The sequence below is a fragment of the Oncorhynchus gorbuscha genome, linkage group LG16, assembly GCF_021184085.1.
Source record: "Oncorhynchus gorbuscha isolate QuinsamMale2020 ecotype Even-year linkage group LG16, OgorEven_v1.0, whole genome shotgun sequence".
NCBI lineage: Eukaryota > Metazoa > Chordata > Actinopteri > Salmoniformes > Salmonidae > Oncorhynchus > Oncorhynchus gorbuscha.
The window spans coordinates 66508877-66531340 of NC_060188.1; the positions used below are offsets into that span (position 1 = coordinate 66508877).

General features: G+C 40.7%; 1 pseudogene across 1 annotated transcript; it reads left to right on the forward strand.

Moving 5' to 3' along the window:
* The first annotated feature begins 1421 nt into the window (after positions 1-1421).
* On the forward strand, positions 1422-22134 carry LOC123999791 (annotated as a pseudogene). The gene is made up of 13 exons (XR_006832507.1): positions 1422-1500; positions 3756-3917; positions 4066-4289; positions 4799-4897; positions 11715-11845; positions 13638-13734; positions 14001-14165; positions 15221-15410; positions 15530-15680; positions 16198-16367; positions 16982-17046; positions 19242-19362; positions 19580-22134. The product of XR_006832507.1 is annotated as a solute carrier organic anion transporter family member 2B1-like (transcript).
* Positions 22135-22464: the final 330 nt, after the last annotated feature.

Genomic DNA, 22464 nt, shown 5'->3' on the forward strand with positions numbered 1-22464 from the left:
ATCAGGGAAAGGATCTGTGGGAAACTAAATGCAGCTCTCTCCAAATCCAGAAGGTGGGTTAAACTAGTTCACGAGACATTCTGGAACTGTCCAGACCGAGCGAAACCTGCAGCACTATGCCAGGGTGATGCATGGCTCCAGATCTCGGCTTTCCTCAGGTAACCCAACTGTTGGTGTCTGGGTGCAGGTGATCTTAACACAGAGTTTATTAAGCTCCATCTCCACTAGATAGAGGAGGACGAACAACTGGAGTCAACTTACGGCTTCGTAAGAGGAAGGTTGCCAGGCCGCAGACTCTTAATCCTGCTCTGGCATCCTGGCCTCATTCACAATCACGGAAAAACGCTTGACAGGAGGGAACGCAATTACGGCAAGTGGGATACAAAACAGAGGAGGCTGGTAACCCAAAGACTAAATGAAATCACCCCACCAATAGGAACTCTACTGAGCTGGTTCAGATAACAGGATTGGCTGACTTGTTGCAAATTCAAACGACAGAACTCGGGTTTTGAATGATTATTCTTTTCATTCTACTACAATGATGTCTGCCCTCTCTCTCACTAGTTCTTCGGAAGGAAGTTTAGCTCCAGGGGAATGTTTTTCATCATGAATGAGAGGGTCATTCAATGAGGTGAAGTCTAAGGCAATGTGAGACCACTGGTACTGAGCTGGTTCAGATAACAGGCTGACTTGTTGCAAATTCATCGGGTTATGATTATTCTTTTCAGATGTGTGTGTGGACCAGAAGTCCCCACAAGAATGGAAACAGAAAATAGAAAATGTGTTGACCAACTGGGGACATTTTGTTAGTCCCCACAAGTTCAACTGCATTTTCTATGGGGTTTAGGCCATTCGTTAGCAGGTTAGAATTAGGGTTAGGGTTAGAATTACGTAAAGGGTTAGGAACTAAGGTTAATTTTAGATTTAGGATTAGTAGCTAGGGTTAGGGTTAGGGTTAGGGCCAAGAGGATGCATTCAGCGTTATTCTTTAAAAGTGCTTTTTTTTTCACCATCTTAAATAATGTCAAACATCATTAACTAATGCCCCATTTAAAAAAATTAGAACCAAGAACAGATATAGCCCTTGGTTCACTCCAGAACTGACTGCCTTGACCAGCACAAAAACATCCTGTGGCGTAGGAGGAGTGGTCTGCATACTAGCACCGAATAGCCCCAGTGATATGCATCTTTTCAGGGAAGTTAGGAACCAATAGGCAGTTAGAAAAGCTAGCCTTTGCTTTTGTAACATAAATTTACACCCTGTAGCACAAATTCCAAAATGTTCTGGGACACTGTAAAGTCCATGGAGAATAAGAGCACCTCCTCCCAGCTGTCCACTGCACTGAGGCTAGGAAACAATGTCACCATCGATAAATCCACGATAATTGAGAATATCAATTAGCATTTTTCTAACACTGGCCATGCTTTCCAACTGGCTACCCCGGTACCCCAGTCAACAGCCCTGCACCCCCACAGCAAGGAGTGAGATGATGCTTGCCCGTGAGAAAGCCTCCCGGAGTAGCATTTTTCCTTCACCCAAATCCAGATAGCTGATGTTCTGAAAGAGCTGCAAAATCTGGACCCCTACCAATCAGCCAGGCTAGACAATCTGGGCCCTCTCTTTCTAAAATTATCTTCCGTAATTGTTGCAACCCCTATTACTAGCCTGCTCAACCTCTATTTCGTATCGTCTAAAATCCCCAAAGAATGGGAAGCTGCCATGACAGGTTATCCCCTCTTTAAAGGGGAGACACTCCCTATCCTACCCTGCCTTTCTAAGGTCTTTGAAATCCAAATTAACAAACAGATCACCGACCATTTCGAATCCCACCGCACCTTCTCCTCTATGCAATCTGGTTTCCGAGCTGGTCATGGGTTCACCTCAGCCACGGTCAAGGTCCTAAATGATATCATAACCGCCATCGATAAGAGACAATACTGTGCAGCTGTATTCATCGACCTGGCCAAGGCTTTTGACTCTGTCAATCACCACATTCTTATCGACAGACTCAAATGCCTTGGTTGAAAGAGCTCTCAAATGACTGCATCACCTGGTTCACCAACTACTTCTCAGACAGAGTTCAGTGTGTCAAATCGGAGGGCCTGTTGTTTGGACCTCTGGCAGTCTCTATGGGGGTGGCAAAGGGGACTTCAATTCTCGACAGGCCGACTCTTTTCTCTGTATACATCAATGATGTCTCTCTCGCTGCTGGTGATTTTCTGATCCACCTCTATGCAGACGACACCATTCTGTATACTTCTGGCCTTCTTTGGACACTGTGTTAACTCACCTCCAGACAAACTTCAATGCCATACAACTCTCCTTCCGTGGCCTCCAACTGCTCTTAAATTTAAGTAAAACTAAATGCATGCTCTTCAACCGATCGCTGCCCACACGTCCAGCATCACTACTCTGGACGGATCTGACTTAGAATATGTGGACAACTACAAATACCTAGGTGTCTGGTTAGACTGTAAACTCTCCTTCCAGACTCACATTAAGCATGTCCAATCCAAAATTAAATCTAGAATCATCTTCCAATTTCGCAAAAAAGCATCCTTCACTCATGCTGCCAAACATGCCCTCGTAAAACTGACTATCCTACCGATCCTTGACTTTGGCGATGCCATTTACAAAATAGCCTCCAACACTCTACTCAGCAAATTGGATGCAGTCTATTACAGTGCCATCCATTTTGTCACCAAAACCCCATATACTACCCACAACTGCAACCTGTATGCTCTCGTTGGCTGGCCCTCGCTTCATATTCGTCGCCAAACCCACTGGCTCCAGGTCATCTATAAGTCTTTGCTTGGTAAAGCCCCACCTTATCTCAGCTCACTGGTCACCATAGCAGCACCCACCTGTAGCACGCTCTCCAGCAGGTATATTTCACTGGTCATCCCCAAAGCCAATTCCTCATTTGGCCGCCTTTCCTCCCAGTTCTCTGCTGCCAATGACTGGAACGAATTGCAAAAATCACTAAAACTGGAGACTCATATCTCCCTCTCTAACTTTAAGCACCAGCTGTCAGAGCAGCTCACAGATCACTGCACCTGTACATAGCCCATCTGTAAATAGCCCAACCAACTACCTCATCCCCATACTGTTATTTTTATTTTTTGCTCCTTTGCAGCCCAGTATCTCTGCTTGCACATTCATCTTCTGCACATAACTCCAGTGTTTAATTGCTACATTGAAATTATTTCGCCACTATGGCCTATTTATTGCCTTACCTCCTTTATCTTACATCATTTGCACACACTGTATATTGAATTTTCTATTGTGTTATTGACTGTATGTTTGTTTATTCTATGTCTAAGTCTGTGTTGTTGTTTATGTCGTATCGCTTTGCTTAATCTTGGCCAGGTCACAGTTGTAAATGAGAACTTGTTCACAACTGGCCTACCTGGTTAAATAAAAGGTGAAATAATAAACATGTAAAAAGGTTAGTTTTTTGGGGTTAAGGGTTAAGATTAAGGTTAGGGTAAGAGTACGGTTTAGTGTTAGGTTTAGGGTTAAGGGTTAGGGAAAATAGGATTTTAAATGGGCCTGAATTTTTTGTCCCCTCAAGTCAAGGTTAGCCGTACAAGACTGTGTGTGTGTGTGTGTGTGTGTGTGTGTGTGTGTGTGTGTGTGTGTGTGTGTGTGTGTGTGTGTGTGTGTGTGTGTGTGTGTGTGTGTGTGTGTGTGTGTGTGTGTGTGTGTGTGTGTGTGTGTGTGTGTGTGTGTGTGTGTGTGTGTGTGTGTGTAGGTGGGAACACGGTCCTGATAGTGTTTGTGAGTTTCTTTGGTAGCCGTGTTCACCGGCCACGGTTCATCGGTGGAGGGGCACTGGTGGCCAGTCTGGCCGCTTTGATGATGGCCCTGCCTCATTTCATCAGTGGCCCCTATGAGTACACAGTCCACATCAGCCGTAAGTCACACACACACAAATGCAGACACGTACACACATTCAAATACACGCACGCACACACAAACACACATTTGTTTGAATCTCAAAACAAAAATACTTTTTATCACCTAACTTCTAACTCCTTCCTACCTCTACCTTTGTTCCATAGAATCCAAGGATGACAACTCTGGTCTCTGCCAATTAGAGAGCTCCTTCCAAACACCCTTGTCCAATCACAGCTGCACACAGCAGGAGAGTCATGCTCAGCAGGGCGTATTCCGCTCCTGCTCCTAGGACAGCTACTCCTGGGAATCGGCGGCGTTCCCATCCAACCCTTCGGGATCTCCTACATTGATGACTATGCCAGCAAGAGAAACTCTCCCTTCTACCTCGGTATGATCACTGGGAATGACTGGGATACACAGAAAATTCTTGAAATACTGGGAATACACATTCTGATGCAGGTCTTTTGGGCCAAATCGTCAGTTTTTTAAATCTACAAATCAATAGATCATTGTTGTTTTTTAAGAGGGAGCGTTCCACCATACTTCTGCAACATTCCTGCAACTTTTGCCTGAACTCTATAACCTCCAATACTGGGAATACTTGCAGGGATGTTAATGGAGTGCTAGATGAGACATTTCACACATAACCCTGGTGCAGAAGGTGAAAAGATAGCAATGAAACAAAAGTGAATGTATTGTATCCACTCATTGTTTGCAGCTCTCAAGGCTGTGTCATGTTAAGTCTAAAAACCATGTGCAGACTTTCATTTTCTTTTCATCAACTCGGAAGTATGATCTGGGGAGAAGCAAATCATGAGCAATCACACTTTATTTTCTGTTTATCTGTATTGACCCCACGACAGGAGTGTTATGTCTGACTGAGGTTCCCCCCTGCAGGTATTCTCCTGGCTGTCACGTCTATCGGTCCTGCATTTGGTTTCATGATGGGCTCCTTCATGCTGAATTTTTATGTCGACATCGACAAGATGTCCAAAGGTTAGCACACTTGCTCGCTCACGCACGCACACACGCGCACACTCACACACACACACACATCCAAGGAACATCCAGGGGTCATGTTTTCTCTTATCACACCACTGACAATGAGTTTCAATGGGTTAGTGTTGAACCGGGATGTGGACATAAAGCTAGGGTTAGTGTTGAACCAGGAAGTGGACATAAAGCTAGGGTTAGTGGTGATCCAGGAAGTGGACATAAAGCTAGGGTTAGTGTTGAACAGGGATGTGGACATAAAGCTAGGGTTAGTGTTGAACCAGGATGTGGACATAAAGCTAGGGTTAGTGTTGAACCGGGATGTGGACATAAATCTAGGGTTAGTGTTGAACCAAGATGTGGACATAAAGCTAGGGTTAGTGTTGAACCTGGATGTGGACATAAAGCTAGGGTTAGTGTTGAACCAGGAAGTGGACATAAAGCTAGGGTTAGTGTTGAACCTGGATGTGGACATAAAGCTAGGGTTAGTGTTGAACCAGGATGTGGACATAAAGCTAGGGTTAGTGTTGAACCAGGAAGTGGACATAAAGCTAGGGTTAGTGTTGAACCTGGATGTGGACATAAAGCTAGGGTTAGTGTTGAACCAGGAAGTGGACATAAAGCTAGGATTAGGGTTGGAATGCAATATAGGGTGGGTTTTGTAGAGTCACGTTAGGGTGTTTTCTTTACATGCCTGAGTTTGAAGCAGTGAATAAAATCAGGTGTTAATGAAGACTAGCTGGAATAATGTTAATGATAGCGACGACCTTATCTTCACTCCACTGCTGTGAATTCTAACAAGCAAATATTCAACCTCCTTCTGTGTGAACCAAAGCCACCACTACAGACATGTTCTCACCCTGCAATGCTTCAGATACCTCTAAAACTGGATTTACAACAATCATGGGCCAGTGTCCTGTATTTGCAGTCTGCTCTCATTGATCTCAGCTTTCCAGTTGAATTCATCTCATTTATCAAGGTGTGAGAGCATTGTCTATGATTTGATAAATGTTCAAAACTGTTCAAAGGACTGCTGAAGTCAATTTAGGTAATACTAGATTATTCCCGATTGTTTTGAGGTGTGTGTGTGTGTGTGTGTGTGTGTGTGTGTGTGTGTGTGTGTGTGTGTGTGTGTGTGTGTGTGTGTGTGTGTGTGTGTGTGTGTGTGTGTGTGTGTGTGTGTGTGTGTGTCTGGGTGTGTGTGCGTGTGTGTGTTTGTGTGTGTGTGTGTGTGTGTTTCCTCAAGCCTGAACTAGCGCCTTCTGCAAGGCACAGACAGTGCAGCTTAATGGAACATGACTTCATTCTTGCAAGAGCAAATATTTAGATAGAACTAATATGGACGTTATATACAGTGCCTTCGGAAAGTATTCAGACCCCTTGACTTTTTCCACATTTTGTTATGTTACAACCTCATTCTAAAATGGATGTAAAAAAATAAATCCTCATCAGTCTACACACAATAGCCCATAACGATAAAGCGAAAAACGTTTTTTAGACATTTTTGCAAATGTATTAAATACAAAAACAGAAAACCTTATTTACACAAGTATTCAGACCCTTTTCTTTGAGACTCGAAATTGAGCTCCGGCGCATCCTGTTTCCATTGGTCATCCTTGAGATGTTTCTACAACTTGATTGGAGTTCACCTGCGGTAAATTAAATTGATTGGACAAGATTTGGAAAGGCACACACCTGTCTAAATAAGGTCCCACAGTTGACATGAGGTCGAAGGAATTGTCCGTAGAGCTCAGAGACAGGACTATGTTGAAAAACAGATCTGGGGAAGGGTACCAAAACATGTATGAAGCATTGAAGGTCCCCAAGAACACAGTGGCCTCCATTATTCTTAAATAAAATATGTTTGGAACCAGCAAGACTCTTCCTAGAGCTGGCAACCCAGCAAAACTGAGCAATCAGGGGAGAAGGGCCTTGGTCAGGGAGATGACCAAGAACCCGATGGTCAGGCAGAGCTCTAAAGTTCCTTTGTGGAGATGGGACCTTCCAGAAGGCCTTTATGGTAGAGTGGCCAGACTGATGCCACTCCTCAGTAAAAGGCACATGAGAGCCCGCTTGTAGTTTGCCAAAAGGCACCTAAAGACTCACAGACCATGAGAAACAAGATTATTTGGTCTGATGAAGCCAAGATTGATCTCTTTGGCCTGAATGCCAAGTGTCACATCTGGAGGAAACCTGGCACCATCCCTATGGTGAAGCATGTTGGTGGTAGCATCATGCTGTGGAGATGTTATTCAGTGGCAGGGACTGGGAGACTAGTCAGGATCGAGGCAAAGATGAAAACAGAAAAGTACAGAGATCCTTGATGAAAACCTGCTCCAGAGCACTCAGAACCTCTGACTGGTATGAAGGTTCCCCTTCCAACAGGACAACGACCCTAAGCACACAACCAAGACAACGCAGGAGTGGATTTGGGACAAGTCTCTGAATGTCCTTGAGTGACCCAGCCAGAGGTCAGACTTGAACCCAATCGAACATCTCTGGAGAGACGTGAAAATAGCTCTGCAGCGACGCTCCTCAGAAGATTGGAAGAAACTCCCTAAATACATGTGTGCCAAGCTTGTAGCGTCATACCCAGGAAGACTTGTTTTTTTTAAATAAATTTGTTTTTGCTTTGTCATTATGGGCTATTGTGTGTAGATTGATGAAAAAAACCCAATATAACCCATTTTAGAACAAGCCTGTAATGCAACAAAATGTGGAAAAAAACAATATAACCCATTTTAGAACAAGCCTGTAATGCAACAAAATGTGGAAAAAAAACAATATAACCCATTTTAGAACAAGCCTGTAATGCAACAAAATGTGGAAAAAACCAATATAACCCATTTTAGAACAAGCCTGTAATGCAACAAAATGTGGAAAAAAACCAATATAACCCATTTTAGAACAAGCCTGTAATGCAACAAAATGTGGAAAAAAATCAATATAACCCATTTTAGAACAAGCCTGTAATGCAACAAAATGTGGAAAAAAACAATATAACCCATTTTAGAACAAGCCTGTAATGCAACAAAATGTGGAAAAAAACCAATATAACCCATTTTAGAACAAGCCTGTAATGCAACAAAATGTGGAAAAAACCAATATAACCCATTTTAGAACAAGCCTGTAATGCAACAAAATGTGGAAAAAAACAATATAACCCATTTTAGAACAAGCCTGTAATGCAACAAAATGTGGAAAAAAACAATATAACCCATTTTAGAACAAGCCTGTAATGCAACAAAATGTGGAAAAAAACAATATAACCCATTTTAGAACAAGGCTGTAATGCAACAAAATGTGGAAAAAAACCAATATAACCCATTTTAGAACAAGCCTGTAATGCAACAAAATGTGGATAAAAACAATATAACCCATTTTAGAACAAGCCTGTAATGCAACAAAATGTGGAAAAAAAACAATATAACCCATTTTAGAACAAGCCTGTAATGCAACAAAATGTGGAAAAAAACCAATATAACCCATTTTAGAACAAGCCTGTAATGCAACAAAATGAGGAAAAAAAACAATATAACCCATTTTAGAACAAGCCTGTAATGCAACAAAATGTGGAAAAAAACAATATAACCCATTTTAGAACAAGCCTGTAATGCAACAAAATGTGGAAAAAAACAATATAACCCATTTTAGAACAAGCCTGTAATGCAACAAAATGTGGAAAAAACCAATATAACCCATTTTAGAACAAGCCTGTAATGCAACAAAATGTGGAAAAAACCAATATAACCCATTTTAGAACAAGCCTGTAATGCAACAAAATGTGGAAAAAACCAATATAACCCATTTTAGAACAAGCCTGTAATGCAACAAAATGTGGAAAAAAACAATATAACCCATTTTAGAACAAGGCTGTAATGCAACAAAATGTGGAAAAAAACCAATATAACCCATTTTAGAACAAGCCTGTAATGCAACAAAATGTGGAAAAAAAACAATATAACCCATTTTAGAACAAGCCTGTAATGCAACAAAATGTGGAAAAAAACCAATATAACCCATTTTAGAACAAGCCTGTAATGCAACAAAATGTGGAAAAAAACAATATAACCCATTTTAGAACAAGCCTGTAATGCAACAAAATGTGGAAAAAAACAATATAACCCATTTTAGAACAAGCCTGTAATGCAACAAAATGTGGAAAAAAACAATATAACCCATTTTAGAACAAGCCTGTAATGCAACAAAATGTGGAAAAAAACAATATAACCCATTTTAGAACAAGGCTGTAATGCAACAAAATGTGGAAAAAAACCAATATAACCCATTTTAGAACAAGCCTGTAATGCAACAAAATGTGGAAAAAACAATATAACCCATTTTAGAACAAGGCTGTAATGCAACAAAATGTGGAAAAAAACCAATATAACCCATTTTAGAACAAGCCTGTAATGCAACAAAATGTGGAAAAAAACAATATAACCCATTTTAGAACAAGCCTGTAATGCAACAAAATGTGGAAAAAAACAATATAACCCATTTTAGAACAAGGCTGTAATGCAACAAAATGTGGAAAAAAACCAATATAACCCATTTTAGAACAAGCCTGTAATGCAACAAAATGTGGAAAAAAACAATATAACCCATTTTAGAACAAGCCTGTAATGCAACAAAATGTGGAAAAAAAACAATATAACCCATTTTAGAACAAGCCTGTAATGCAACAAAATGTGGAAAAAAACCAATATAACCCATTTTAGAACAAGCCTGTAATGCAACAAAATGTGGAAAAAAAACAATATAACCCATTTTAGAACAAGCCTGTAATGCAACAAAATGTGGAAAAAAACAATATAACCCATTTTAGAACAAGCCTGTAATGCAACAAAATGTGGAAAAAAACAATATAACCCATTTTAGAACAAGCCTGTAATGCAACAAAATGTGGAAAAAACCAATATAACCCATTTTAGAACAAGCCTGTAATGCAACAAAATGTGGAAAAAACCAATATAACCCATTTTAGAACAAGCCTGTAATGCAACAAAATGTGGAAAAAACCAATATAACCCATTTTAGAACAAGCCTGTAATGCAACAAAATGTGGAAAAAAACAATATAACCCATTTTAGAACAAGGCTGTAATGCAACAAAATGTGGAAAAAAACCAATATAACCCATTTTAGAACAAGCCTGTAATGCAACAAAATGTGGAAAAAAAACAATATAACCCATTTTAGAACAAGCCTGTAATGCAACAAAATGTGGAAAAAAACCAATATAACCCATTTTAGAACAAGCCTGTAATGCAACAAAATGTGGAAAAAAACAATATAACCCATTTTAGAACAAGCCTGTAATGCAACAAAATGTGGAAAAAAACCAATATAACCCATTTTAGAACAAGCCTGTAATGCAACAAAATGTGGAAAAAAACCAATATAACCCATTTTAGAACAAGCCTGTAATGCAACAAAATGTGGAAAAAAACCAATATAACCCATTTTAGAACAAGGCTGTAATGCAACAAAATGTGGAAAAAAACCAATATAACCCATTTTAGAACAAGGCTGTAATGCAACAAAATGTGGAGAAAAAAAACAATATAACCCATTTTAGAACAAGCCTGTAATGCAACAAAATGTGGAAAAAAAACAATATAACCCATTTTAGAACAAGCCTGTAATGCAACAAAATGTGGAAAAAAACAATATAACCCATTTTAGAACAAGCCTGTAATGCAACAAAATGTGGAAAAAAAACAATATAACCCATTTTAGAACAAGCCTGTAATGCAACAAAATGTGGAAAAAAACCAATATAACCCATTTTAGAACAAGCCTGTAATGCAACAAAATGTGGAAAAAAACAATATAACCCATTTTAGAACAAGCCTGTAATGCAACAAAATGTGGAAAAAAACCAATATAACCCATTTTAGAACAAGCCTGTAATGCAACAAAATGTGGGAAAAAACCAATATAACCCATTTTAGAACAAGCCTGTAATGCAACAAAATGTGGAAAAAAAACAATATAACCCATTTTAGAACAAGCCTGTAATGAAACAAAATGTGGAAAAAAAACAATATAACCCATTTTAGAACAAGCCTGTAATGCAACAAAATGTGGAAAAAAAACAATATAACCCATTTTAGAACAAGGCTGTAATGCAACAAAATGTGGAAAAAAACAATATAACCCATTTTAGAACAAGCCTGTAATGCAACAAAATGTGGAAAAAAAACAATATAACCCATTTTAGAACAAGCCTGTAATGCAACAAAATGTGGAAAAAACCAGGGATCTGAATACTTTCCTAATGCACTGCATATAATGAATAATTTAACTTATTTACTTCTGTAAAACAGTGCATGATATGAGATTCATTTCCATGAGAGAAATCTGCTTTACTCCCTTTTTGGAGTAAAATAGGTTCTTAACTGGAATTTGGGTTCCCACAGTCAGTGTGACCTCATTCAACAGAACATTTAACCTCCGGCAAACTGAGTTTCCAGGAAGAAATCACTCTCTTTCACTGGGAGAAGCTTCACATTCATTTTCAATGACTGAAAGTGAAAGACTGTGATTTCTTCCTGGAAACGTTTGACGGAGATTCAATGTTCTGTTGCATGATACCAAGGGAAAAAAACAACTTTCTCTTAACACCGTCTAAAATTGCTGAAAACGTTTTAATAACATGTTGAAACCAGGAACTGTGCTCAGGGTACACTTCTATACATACAGTGCATTTGATTCAATTTATTATTTGATTCAATAGTTTCATCAAATATTTTTATTTTATTATTGATAATGTACTTTGCCACTAGTACAATAACATGTCTCTCTCCTGTCAGCAGATGAGATAGGTCTGGAGAGAGGGGACCCTCGCTGGGTGGGAGCCTGGTGGTTGGGCTTTGTCGTGGCAGCCTCCTTCCTCTTTCTCACCTCCCTGCCCTACCTCTTCTTCCCCCAACAGATGCCAAAAGAGGTGATTGTGTACCAGCTGTGTCACAGTCATGACATGTATTTATGATTTATTGACTCTAATGAAAGTTGCACAATCTTCTCTCATAGAAAAGATGTGGTTCAGAGCAGGTGAGAGTGATGTGGTTTGACCTTGTTGAATAAGGTCTTGGCTCATATCCATCATTCTGAAATATTATTTTTAGCAGATTTTGGTTCATGTTTCTCTAATCAAGCATCTAAGCACAAAGAAGAATGCTCGTGCCAGGTCTTGCTCAATAGTGAAAGAGTCTGGATATCACATTAACATGCCAAAGCATAACTTGGCGTACACACACACACACGCACGCACACACACACACACACACACACACACACACACACACACACACACACACACACACACACACACACACACACACACACACACACACACACACACACACACACACACACACACACACACACACACACACACACACACACACACACAAAAACAAACACAGACACACAGTCTCTCTCTCTGTCTCTTGAATGCTGGAGCTTTAAAAGCTCTAAAGCTTGGTGTGTAACTTGAGTGCACTGCATTGCAGCATACTTAGAATATGTGGACAACTACAAATACCTAGGTGTCTGGTTAGACTGTATACTCTCCTTCCAGACTCACATTAAGCATCTCCAATCCAAAATTAAATCTAGAATCGGCTTTCTATTTCGCAACAAAGTATCCTTCACTCATGCTGCCAAACATACCCTCGTAAAACTGACGATCCTACCGATCCTTGACTTCGGAGATGTCATTTACAAAATAGCCTCCAACACTCTACTCAGCAAATTGTATGCAGTCTATCACAGTGCCATCCGTTTTGTCACCAAAGCCCTATATACCAGCCACCACTGCGACCTGTATGCTCTCGTTGGCTGTCCCTCGCTTCAAATTCGTCGCCAAACCCACTGGCTCCAGGTCATCTATAAGTCTTTGCTAGGTAAAGCCCCGCCTTATCTCAGCTCACTGGTCACCATAACAGCACCTACCCGTAGCACGGGCTCCAGCAGATATATTTCACTGGTCACCCCAAAGCCAATTCCTCCTTCGGCCGCCTTTCCTTCCAGTTCTCTGCTGCCAATGACTGGAACGAACTGCAAAAATCACTGAAGCTGGAGACTCATATCTCCCCCACTAGCTTTAAGCACCAGCTGTCAGAACAGCTCACAGGTCACTGCACCTGTACATAGTCCATCTGTAAATAGCCCATCCAACTACCCCATCCCCATACTGTAATTTATTTTTGCTCTTTTGCATCCCAGTATCTCTACTTACACACTCATATTCTGCACATCTATCACTCCAGTGTTTAATTGCTCAATTGAAATTATTTCGCCACTATGGCATATTTATTGCCTTACCTCCGTTATCCTACCTCATTTGCACACACTGTATATAGACTTTTATATTGTATTATTGACTGTATGTTTGTTAATTCCATGTGTAACTTTGTGTTGTTGTTTGTGTTGCACTGCTTGCTTTATCTTGGCCAGGTCGCAGTTGTAAATGAAAACATGTTCTGAACTAGCCTACCTGGTTAAATAAAGATGAAAGAAAATAAAAATACACTTTACATTTGATAATTTGATCATTTCGCCAACAGACAAACTATCTCTTTGCCACATCGTGTGACCCAGGTCTCTGCAAAGGCTATTAGAGAGAGTTAATGCAATACAGGCAGGATTACATGTTTATTGTACCGTATTCACACTCAAATCTGTTTTAACACGAGTAAAGAGCATAATTGTGGATCTTCCTCTCCCCTGGTTAGGAAGCTGCAGGCAATGCCAAAGAACCCAGAGCCGAGGAGGAAAAGAAACCACTGCCAGACCCCGTCCAGGAGCTCACCCTCAAACAGTTCCTCAAAAGTTAGACTCTTTTATAAGACCACATCCGTCTGTTTCCTTTCCATTTCCCTTCATTGTGTCTGTGTGTAACTACATGGTGTTGAGGGTGACGGTCACTGTCATGATACTGATAGTATATGAAAAGTAGTTGTGGTGGTCTCTCTCTTCCTCTATTGTTGCTTCTCATCCCTTCTGAAATATGATCTGAAGCAGATAGCAGCGGCTTCGCTCGCCTCTTCCTTCTCCCCCTCATCTCCCTCTCTTTCCCCTCCCCTTCTCTCTCCCAGGTTTCCCCCGTATCGCCCTGAGGACCCTGCGGAACCCCATCTACCTGTTGGTGGTGCTGGCACAGGTCCACCTGGCAGCTATGATAGCCGGCCTTGCCACCTTCATGGCCAAGTTCATAGAGCGCCAGTTCACCCAGACCGCCTCCTTCTCCAACATGATGATCGGTGAGAGACACCATTTGTTATCTCTATGGAACATCCTGGTTTAGATTACGGTTCATTTGAATAGAAATAGGACCAAATGGAAATTCAACCAATGGACCAAATGAAAATTCCACTCAATGGAGAGTGATTTCTTCAGTCAAATCTGCACACCTCCAGTATTTGACATATACACAGTATTAGCTGAGGATAATTATGCTTCAACTCTCCAATGGCCTATGGAAAGCACAGGGCGCATAGAAAACTACCACATAAACACTTTCAATCCCCTAAAGTCAATGTCCTCGCCCCGTGGAAATCTTTATTTATTTATTTAACTACGCAAGTCAGTAAGAACAAATTCTTACTTTCAATGACGGCCTAGGAACAGTGGGTTAACTGCCTGTTCAGGGGCAGAACGCCAGATTTGTACCTTGTCAGCTCGGGGGTTTGAACGTGCAACCTTCCGGTTACAACGCCCTAACCACTAGGCTACTCTGCCGCCCCAAATCTAATTAGCATAGTAGAAAAATCTGCATAAAAATCTGTCAGATTAATGATCAACTGGAGGTAATCATTCGCAGATGCTGTCCAGACGATAATTGTATGTGCAGAGCACAGCCAATCAAACCCCTCCCACCCATGTTTATAGCCTTGGAATACAATGTGTTCTCTTTGATGAACAGGTTCAAATCTGGATAGGATTTACTTGCCCTTTACCCCAGTGTTGTAGCCAGTTCTTTGGCGGGGTGCAGAATCTCCAGTGTTAGCAACTGAAGCTGCCAATATATCAACATTTTCCATGACAACCAAATAAGGCTGACCATTTTTAGAAGGGGGTTAACAGAGCTAGGCAGAGGGGAACTACCCTGCCTAAGTAATGGGAAACATTGGTTGTGTTCCAGATTGTCTTTCTCAAAGTCGGGATGTGCATATCTCACAGTGTTTAATGTCTCCGGAACCATATTAACATAGCTGTCTTCTCCGATGTGCAGGGCGACTGCAATTAACATGATCTGGAACGTGCCTACTGCTTTATTCTGAGTGACCCTTACTCTTTGATCTTTGTGTGCCTGTAGGTGGGGTGAACATCCCTCTGGCGGTGCTGGGCATTGTGCTGGGCGGGGCTCTGATGAGGAGGCTGAAAATCTCTACTCGAGGCTCCGCCCTCATGTGCACGTCAGCCATCTTGATGTGTATACTCACCGCACTGCCTCTCCTCCTCCTCGGCTGCTCCACACAGAGGGTCACTGGCGTCTACCCCACCAAGTAGGTTGCCGTCTCAAAAGGTTACCCTCACCTCTCCGCCCTCCTTAAAACAACACTTAAGCCATATGTTGCCATATTGTACCAGGCACCATTTCTCTTACATCTTCTTCTGTTCTCAGACAGAACAGGTCTTTGGAGTGTAGCTCTGGGTGCTCCTGTCCAACTGAGGCCTTTAACCCTGTGTGTGGCTCAGACGGGGTGGAGTTCAGATCGCCCTGTCATGCAGGCTGCTTGACCAAAGTACTGGATGACAATACCAGCAAAATCCTGGTAAACCACTACACCTGCCTATCCATTAATGGGCCGAATCCTAACTTCTCCTGGCCAACCATTCCCATTCAATGAATCTTCCATGTATTATATTTGCTTAAACAAGAATGCAGAGAGAAAATGAAATCATATAAGATGCATAATGACTGAAGAAACACTAGATGATGGGTTTCAAGGTAGTAGACGTGCCAGACAGACTCTAAAGGGGCCTCACTTCTGCTTTACTGTCACAATCCGATGCCTACTGCACGGAAAACAGTTTAAAGCCAGACTCAGCATTCTTAAACCAACACACACACACACATGCACGCACACACGCCACCATCACACAAAGCCTGGGAGAAGAATATTCGTTTTGCTTGAAGCCAGATAGACTGTTTCTTGATAATGTTTTTTCAACATCTTTGTGAGATTCTCATTCATACCTACGAATACCAACAGTTACTTCCAGATGCAATGGTGTGAGTCTGATTGGCCAGTGGTTAACGTCATGTGACTCTCTCTGTCTCTCTGACAGAAATACACCGACTGTGGCTGCATAGGGGTCAGCAGATCCTATGGTTATGCATTGCCAGGGACATGCGGTAGTGACTGTAAACACCTCCTCCTGCCCTTCATGGTTCTCTCAGCTCTCACCTGCTTTATTGCATCGTTCTCACAGACCCCATCCTACATGATGATACTGAGGTAGAACAGACACACATAGCATTCACGCACAGGCCTAACATGATACTAACATACTGAACACACACACACCAATGAAAGAGAGAGGGATAGAGAGAGGGAGGAGAGAGAGAGAGAGAGAGAGAGAGAGAGAGAGAGAGAGAGAGAGAGAGAGAGAGAGAGAGAGAGAGAGAGAGAGAGAGAGAGAGAGAGAGAGAGAGAGGGAGAGCATCTGCAAATCAAAGTCACGAACACAGATTTGCAGATGTTATTGCAAGTGCAGCAAAATGTTTGTTTCAAACAGTGTGTAAACATTATTAAAGTGACCAATGTTCAATGATTATATGTAGAGAAAAAGCAAGTCTCTAAGGTGCATGCAACAACAAAGATTAAGATAAAGTGGATGGGGGTGTGTGTGTGTGAGAGAGAGAGAGAGAGAGAGTCTGACATGGTTTACTGCATCCGTTCAGCTGTTGTGATTCACTCTGATTTAAACGCAGTTCCGTCCAGCTGGCCAGTAGCTTCTTCACACCAGCACTGATTCTGTTACTGATGTTACCCATCACCCATCCTTTCACTCTCCGTCCCATCTACCCACTCCATCAATTTGTCCTTCTCTCTCCCACTCACCTCTGCAGGACAGTGAGACCAGAGGATAAGTCTTTTGCTGTGGGGGTTCAGTACATGCTCTTCAGAGTGCTGGGTGAGTTACAGTGTTACAGCCTGAATTTAAAATGGATTACATTTAGATTTTGTGTCACTGGCCTACACACAATACCACAATGTCAAAGTAGAATTATGATTTTAGAAATTGTTACACATGAATAAAAATGAAAAGCTGAAAATGTCTTGAATCAATAAGTACAGTGCCTTGCGAAAGTATTCGGCCCCCTTGAACTTTGCGACCTTTTGCCACATTTCAGGCTTCAAACATAAAGATATAAAACGGTGTATTTTTGTGAAGAATCAACAACAAGTGGGACACAATCATGAAGTGGAACGACATTTATTGGATATTTCAAACTTTTTTAACAACATTCAGCCCCTTTACTTTCAGTGCAGCAAAAGATCGCAAAGTTCAAGGGGGCCGAATACTTTCGCAAGGCACTGTATTCAACCCATTTGTTATGGCAAGTTTAAATAAGTTCAGGAGTAACAAGTCACATAATGCTTAACAAGAAGTCATAAAATAAGTTGCATGGGCTCACACTGTGTGCATTAATAGTGTTTAAAATTATTTTTTAATGACTACCTGATCTCTGTACCCCGCATATACAATTATCTGTAAGGTTCCTCAGCTGAGAAGTGAATTTCAAACACTGATACAATCGCAAAGACCAGGGATGTTTTCCATTGCCTCGCAAAGAATGGCACCTATTGGTATCAGTAAAAATGTTTTTAAAAAGCAGACACTGAATATCCCTTTGAGCATGGTGATGTTATTAATTACACTTTGGATGGTGTATCAATACACCAAGTCACAACAAAGATATAGTTGCCGGAGAGGAAGGAAACCGTTCAGGGATTTCACCATGAGGCCAATGTTGACATTAAAACAGTTAGAGTTTAATGGCTGTGACAGGAAACAACTGAGGATGGATAAACATTGTAGTTACTTCACAATACTAACCTAAATTACAGAGTGAAAAGAAGTAAACCTGCATCCTATTTGCAATAAGGTACTAAAGTAAAATGGACAAAAATGAACTTCATGTCCTGAATACAAGGCGTTATGTTTTGGGCAAATCCAACACAATACATCACTGGTTCAGCCTGCTTTCCAACAGGCACTGTGAGACAAATTCACCTTTCAGCAGGACAACAACCTAAAACACAAGGCCATATACAGTAAACACTGCACTGGAGTTGCTTACCAAGACAACATTAAATAAGTGGCCTAGTTACAGTTTTGCCTTTAAAATCTACGGCAAGACTTGAAAATGGAGGTCTAGCAATAATCCACAACCAATTTGACAGAGTTTGAAGAATTAAGACATTTATAATGTGCAAATATTGTACAATCCAAGTGTGCAAAGCTCTTAGACTTGCCCAGGAATACTTTCAGCTGTAATCACTGCCAAATGTGATTCTAATGTGTACGTATTGACTCAGGGGTATGAATACTTATGTAATCAAAACATTTTAGTGTTTATTTTCCTACTTTAAAAAAAATGTATTATTATTATTATAATAATACAGAATATTTTGTGTAGATCTATTACAATTAAATCCATTTTACTCCCACCTTTTAAAACAACAAAATGTGCAAAAGTCAAGGGGTGTGAATACTATCTGAAGACACTGTATATCAGCATTACACAGACAGCCACACTCAGCTCTTTGCCTTGGATTCCAAGAAATGTAGATAAATGACCTACGGGGATTGACTTTTCTGCTCGAGCAGACATCCATCATTTTAACAGCAAATGTCTGGGAAACTGCCTTTTAAATATTTAACCCTGAATTTTACTCTGTTTGTCCTGTTAGGTGACATTAAAGGTACAGTAGAGTCAGCAATATGACGTAGATGCACAAAGCAAACAGCATAGTGGGTCAATTTCCACAACAACTAAGAGCATTGGAGCGAGATACCAAACTTCTCTGCTGTTTTGGTCGCTTGGCTACCACGTTGTAAAGTGTGAAGCATCTCACTCATCGCAATATCTACGTTTCTGCTCATGCAATGTCATTTAGCTGACTCTACCTTTAAGCAGGACCATGTGCCCAATGGAAATAAGACTCTACGGGAATAATTAATATAAAAACACTGCCACTCAAGAAGAATCCCCTCACAGGCACTCATTTAAATCAATGTTTACACAGTGTGTGCATGCATGTCTGTGTGCGTGTGTGCGTGCATGGATGTGTGTTTATAATTCTGTGTATGTGTGTCTCCAGCGTTCCTGCCAGCCCCAGTTCTGTATGGCACTGCCATAGACACCACCTGTATCATCTGGGGGAAGAAGTGTGGGAGGAAGACGTCCTGTCACTACTACAACATGGACCTCTTCAGACAGAGGCAAGAGCCAACAGATATGTCAGCCATGTCAACATACTAGAAAGTATTTGAGATGCGCTTGATTTAGCATAGAGTTGTTACGGACCATTTTACCAGGCAAACTAAATCAAACACAGTTCAAGTATTTAAAAGTATTTCCAATGCTGTATTTCTCAGATCCAGGCCTGTTATAGAGTATACAGTATGTCTGATATTCCCCCCTCTCTTCTGTGTGCAGGTTCCTGGGTCTGCAGGCATTCTTTGTCACCGGAGCGTTTGTCTGCTTCCTGCTCTCCCTCCTGGTCCTGAGACATAGGGCAGGGAAACAAGGCAAGCAGGCAGGACAGGGATACACTATGATTGACAGAGAGCTGAGTCCAGACAAGAACACCGCCTCCAAAGAATTGCAGAATATGGCAGCATGAGAGAGGCCTGATAGAGAAGGAGAAAATAAAAAAAGAAAGAACTGAATTGCGAACTGCGTATAAAGTCTATTTCTATCCCCCAGAGGGTCACGATGAAGACTACAGAAATGAGAGCTGCTTCGAAAGTGTTGGGGAAGCTACTCTGAAAATATAGGTTACCAAGCTAGCAATTACTTCACACTGGAAGAAGTTAAACTACACTAAAGCTACCCTCTAACAAAAATATATAGTTTTCTTAAACTAAAGTTACTTTGAAAAAGGAGTTCACTACATCCAAACTACTTAGTGAAAATGTATAAAAATAAAAATGACATCTGAAATGTCATAGACTACCAGTTGCAATCACACATCACTTTGGGGTATCAACAGAATGTGTAATTTGCCTATTAAACACATATAGGCAAGTGAGAATTAAGTAATGTGTGGCTCAATTGGCAGAGCATGGTGCTTGCAATGCCAGGGTTGGGGGTCTGATTCCCATGGTGGACCAGTACAAAAATGAATCAATTTTGAATAAAGCCGTTTGCTAAATGAACAAAAAATAATTAGGCAGGTGTGACGCAGAAAAAATGAAATTATTGACTACATCACCCATTTTATTTTACAAAAAAGTAGGGTGTAGTTTCAGTAGTTAACTACACCCCTACATGGCAAAAAGTAATTAGGTGTGCAACTCTAGATTTCTTACATACTCATATTATTATTATTTGATTTCTTAGGCCGCTCGAGCTTAAACGATTTAACACGAAACCAACTTCCAAATGCCCAGACTGCCCCAACTGGGGTTGCTTGAGAAAAATATTTTTGATAACATTTATACCTTTTGAACCATATCAATATTTAAATGAGCTCCCAATGCATTTCAATGGAAAATGCATCTCTATTAAGCTATTAACTCCAAACCAACATTGAAATGTTCAGACTGACCCAACTTAGATTTCCTGTCAAAGGATTTTCTTAAACTATGTATACTTTAACTATAAATGTGCAAAAATGAACATGAGTTTAAATGAGAACCATAGGAATACAGGGGTAGCTTATCAAAATAAACCAGTTCCTTGGCCAGTTAAGCTAAGCTACAAGACCAACTTTAAAACATTCTGACTATACCTACTTCAAATACTTTAAAATCATTAACTATAACTACATGAATGTGTTCCACATTTGCATGTAACTCACCAGCAGTAACTCTGAGACCATTCAAACTAGAGACACCAAACCAACTTTCACATGTTCAGACTATCATAACTTCCAATTCTATAAAAAACGTATTAACTAGAACTATTCAAATTTGCATAAACTACCTCACCAACAGTAACCCTTGAACCATTCAAGCTAGAAACACCAAACCAACTGTCACATGTTCAGGCTATCCTATACCTTTCTAGTTACCTACTAAAAATACTACCATATTTTAATTTAGTTCAAGTAACACCAAGCCACTGCAAAATGTATTTCAATTACTGCTTGAACTACATAGTTCCCTTCTCCCAAAACTGGGCATAGAGAAGGTACACCATTACTGCGCCCAAACTGACTGTAATAATGTGTACAGCAAGTGCTGTATCGGAGCCATGGCACGTTTACTATAGCATGTCATTCTCTGGGACCAGTCTGAGTGGTTCCCTATCCACTGAAACAGGGTCAGATCTTTTTATATACCTCTTATAGTTAAGGTTAGGACTTGGGGAGGATAAGCTGCTATAAACTGATCCTAGACCTCTAGAGGGTAATCTCTACCTCTAGTGAGTATTACAGGACACCTGATCTATGAACTGAAGATCAGCGTTATCAGACCAAAGAGAGCATTAGATAACCAAACTTACCAAACTAATGGTCTTCAGATGTTGGTTGTTTTTATACCATTTTTATATACCATATATTTTTCTACAGATTTTTTACAAACTTTTTGTCCTTTGTAAACAACGCATACTTGAACGTATACTTTCAAAGAAAATGATCATTATAGATTGAGGAGGCGCCTTACATATATACAACTCCAATAATATATCATGCTTATAATCTTATCCTGTGAAGAAAAAAATGTAAATATCTTCACTACATTATATGAAGTGGAATTTTTATTTGATGGACAATTCCACACAAGTCATCTGTTTCTCCATTGCTCTTGTCATGTAATGAGTTATGGTAGGCAAGCATTGTGAGTTCAAAGGCCCTTTCCAAACAGGGAAGAAATCATGCATGTAATGAACTCATGTGAACCCATGTGACATGGAAGAGGGGCATTGCTCTCCAAGGGGAGCGAGAGGAGGGAGGTGGAGATGGGGCGGGGATGTTGTGAAACCTGAGCCAAGCATTTATAACTGCCATCCTGAGTGATGATACACAAGGTTAATAAACTCTATCAACAGACATGTTCAGTCCTCATCCTTTCACTGCAGAAAAGGTTGTGTCAAGGAGTCCTGGCAGGAGATTGCATGTTATACTTCATAGATTAACTGTGTCTTGCTGACTTACTGTCTTAAACAGGTATGGGGTGACACAAGCTGGTACATGAACGATTGTGTGTGTAGACCTGCCAAGACCTCCCTAACATTGATATATCTGATATCTGAATAACCCTGAATCTCAGAATATCAGAGTTAACATCTGGGAGTCCTGCCATGTCCCACAGAGTCAAAAGGCAAAGAGTCCCAATTCCTGTTTTCATTTCAGAGAGACACATCATCACAGTGAG